General features: G+C 38.0%; 1 protein-coding gene across 4 annotated transcripts in view; it reads right to left on the reverse strand.

Moving 5' to 3' along the window:
• Window positions 1–4,011, reverse strand: part of RABGAP1L (RAB GTPase activating protein 1 like) — a 718,780-nt gene that overhangs the window by 298,428 nt on the left and 416,341 nt on the right. The gene's annotated exons all lie outside the window — the stretch shown is intronic.

Consider the following 4,011-nt stretch of genomic DNA (forward strand, 5'->3'; position numbering starts at 1 on the left):
GAAACTCCGTCTCAAAAAAAAAAAAAAAAAAAGAATGTTGGCTTTTATGCTAAATGAAAAACAAAGCCACTGGAAGCAGGGTGACCGGGTAGGAGATATGTTACTTGAGACGAGGGTAGTTACAGTGAAATGGGGAGAAATAGATTCTGTCTATGTTTTGAAGGTGGAGTCAATAAGGTTTCCTAAAAAATTGGTTGTGTGGTGCTGGGCAAGGGAATCATGTATAACCTGCTGACCATTCCATGGTTGCAAAAGAATATACCTTAGGTCTGGAATATTTTTTTATGAATATCAGGATCCATCACAGCCTGTGCTGGGCTTATTGTTGCCTTGTTAGGAATATCTTTCCCTGTTCTGAGTTTGATTTATACTTTTTGTTCTGCTTAAGTGTGTGTCATACGGCACCTGGCTTACCCCACTGCTACCTCTGTCCCTGGTGGAGAATAAACAAGGTTCTTTACTTGCAGCACAAAAGGGGTGTGTGCAGATCATTCCCTGCCTTGGCTGTGAGACAAGATCTATTGACACTCATTACTGATGCTGATCTTGTTCTGTCTCTTCTCTATGTGACTACAGTGTCATTCCATCCAGTGCCTCTATGAGTCAAGTTTTTCTTGGCAACCCTAACACCTGCAAATCATGTTGTGGATTAATATTCTGGGATTGCTATTCCTGGTGGTAGGCAACAGGATTACCTACTCAACATGTAGTGTAAAAGAAAGAAATGAGCATCAAAGACAGATTCAATGTTTCTGGACTGAGCAATTGAAAGAATGGAGTTACTGTTAGCTGAGACAGAAAAAAGAAACAAGGGTGAACAGCTTTTATGAGAAAGATCAAACATTCAGTTTTACATAGGCTGTATTTGAGGTATCTGTTAGACCTCTGGAAGAGAAATCAAATAGGCAATTGAATATATAAGCTTGAAGTACAAGGAAGAGGTTGGGGTCAAATATATAAATTTGGAAGTTATCAAGGAATGCACAGTATTTAAGCCATGGGACTGAATGAGACTCCAATGCAATAAATGTAGATAGAAAAAAAGATGTCCAAAGTCTGAAATTAAGAAGTGGAGAAAAAGAGAAAGAGTGATCAAAAGAGACTGCAAGAAAAAAAGAGAGTAGTAGGAGCCAAGTGAAGAAAGTGCTAGAAGAACAAGGGAGTGATCAACAGTGTAGGATGGTGCTGGGAGTTATTCAGCTCCATTAGTAGGCATGTCAGACCCTAAAAAGAATGACAAGGCCACTCAGGGGAGGAAGTTGGTGGCTAAGAATGGAGAATCAATGTATAACAAGATGAGGAGGAGTTCACATAGGGTGACATCCTGGTACAGGGTGTTAGAGCTTACTATGGTAAGGAGGGCATTTGCACACAAGAATACTGGCAGCAGTAATGGGAAATTGGTTATATAGAGACACACTGCTCAAAAAGATAAATATATTAAGGATAATGGGAGCTACGTTTCTCCCTGTCAGAGAAGGAAGTTAACAAATATAGGAAGGGATAACACTAGATTAATCTTCTGGTGTTGGAGGAATTGAAAATACTGCTATGAATCCTTAGTTTTCAACATAAATGGTTATATATAGAAACAAATATGGGCAGTGACATCAGCAAAAAGGCAGAGTGAGAATTGCCAAAAATTAGCTCCTCCACAATAGCAGGAAATATGACAAAAATAATCAGAATCAACTTTTTCAGAACTCTGGAAATTGACCAAAGACCTCCAGCTGCCTGGAGGGTAATTATTCCAGAAAAAAAACTGAATCTCAGTAAGAACAGGGAACTTTGTGGCATTTTAAACTTGCTTTGGTGCCATCTCCCACCCTCCAGCTTCATGATAACCTTGAAAACTAACAGTTTGCATTTGCAATGACAAGCAGTCTGGCAGGCATCAGAGACAGCGAAATGCTAAGCCTCTTTTCCCAGAGAATTATCATTATTTGACCTGAATGATGGTTCCCTAGAACACTCCACTTGTAAGACTCATCCAATACGAAAAGCTTTTGCCCCAGGGGCATTTGTCAAAAACAATTACAGGCAACTGTTTAATTTTGTGGCTGTCTGAGGAGGTAGACACAAATTGGGGCAAACGACTATCGAAACAGTACGGAGTTTCCTTAAAAAACTACAAATAGAGCTACCATATGATCCAGCAATCCCACTCCTGGGAATTTATCCAAAGGAAAGGAAATCAAGATGTTGGAGACATGGCTGCACTCTCTTGTTCACTGCAGCATTTACAATAGCCAAAATATGAAATCAACCCAAGTGTCCAACAACAGATGAATGGATAAAGAAAATATGGTATATATACCAAATGGAATACTTTAATCCACAAAAAAGAATGAAATCCTGTCATCTGTAGCAACATGAAAAAGGAGGACATTATGTTAAATAAAACAAGCCAGGAACAGAAAGCTAAACACTGCATGTTCTCATTCATATGCAGAAGCTAAAAAAGAAGTTGATCTCATAGAAGAAAGAAGTAGAAGAGAGGATACTAGAAGCTTAGAAGGGTAGGGAGAAGGGGGTGGAGAGAGAGAGAGATTTGTTAAAGGATACAAAATTATAGCTAAATAGGATAACTAAGTTCTAGTGTTTTATAGCACTGTAGGATGACTATAGCTAACAATAATAAATAGTTTCCAATAGCTACAAGGGACGATATTGAATGTTCTCAACACAAAGAAATGATAAATAGTTCAGATGGAAACACTAATTACCTTGATCTGAGTACTTTACATTATATGTATCAAAATATCACTATGTATTCATAACTATACACAATCAAAAATTGTAGCAAATACACTGTACAAAAAGCTTAAAAGGAAATGCTGGGGAATGAGACATCCATAAAGGCTTTGAAAGACTCAGATATATTTTTGAGGACTTCAAGAGCAGTGCTCATGTGGAGGGCTGTGTACATGCTCAAGGCTTTATGTATGCTTAGGAAAGTCCTGAGAAGGCTCTACATTCTCACCTCTGGCTCACTCTGAAGTTCTACACAAGCAGGAAGTGAAGAGGCAAGACAGAGTTTTCAATTAATGGTTGAGTAATGGAAATACATGTTCAAACACATACACAGAACTCTTTGGCAAAGACTGGTAAACTTACTGGTTCCAGGAATTTAAGGAAATGTCTATTCAATCATTAGCTGACCACCAAGCAGAGACGTGAGTGGGCACACATGGCAAAGAATACAAACTCTATAGAATTAGTACACAAAAGTCAGCAACCAATCAAACAACTACCACAACAAACAATACCACCACCAGACAAATCCATAAAAACAATATAGGTTAATAATTGCCAAGAGGTGAGGGCAGAAGTGCTAAAGAGTGAGTGACTTATATTGGGTACAGGGTTTCTTTTTGGACTGATGGAAATGTTCTGGAATAAAACAGTGGTAATTGTTTCACAACCTTGTAAATACTAAAACTCACTGAATTGTACATTTTATTTTAGTTTACTATTTTGTTATTTTATTTTATTTTATTTTTTGAGATGGAGTCTCTCTGTCACCCAGACTAAAGTGTAATGGCGTGATTTCGGCTCACCGTAGCCTCCTCCTCCCAAGTTCAAATGACTTTCCCGCCTCAGCCTTCCGAGTAGCTGTGATTATAGGTGCACACTGGCTAAATTTTTATATTTTTAGTAGAGATGGGGTTTCGTCATGTTGGACCAGGGTGGTATCAAACTCCTGAGCTCAGGTGATCCACCCGCCTTAGCCTCCCAAAGTGCTGGGATTATAGGCATAAGCCACTGCGCCTGGCTTGAATTGTATATTTTAAAGGGGTGAATGTTATGGTATGTGAATTATGTATTAATAAAAAAGAAAAAATATAGATGCAAATGTATGTTTGTATGCACACACACGCATATATATATGTATATACATATATATTCCTTAGTTCTATATAATAAGCCAGGCAATGACCCCACTATAACAACAAACACATTTACCATCCAGATCTTGATTTTTTTTTTTTTTTTTTTTTTTTTTTTTTG

Source organism: Sapajus apella, unplaced genomic scaffold (genome assembly GCF_009761245.1).
Source record: "Sapajus apella isolate SASKATOON/1434 unplaced genomic scaffold, GSC_monkey_1.0 scaffold25, whole genome shotgun sequence".
Taxonomy (NCBI): domain Eukaryota; kingdom Metazoa; phylum Chordata; class Mammalia; order Primates; family Cebidae; genus Sapajus; species Sapajus apella.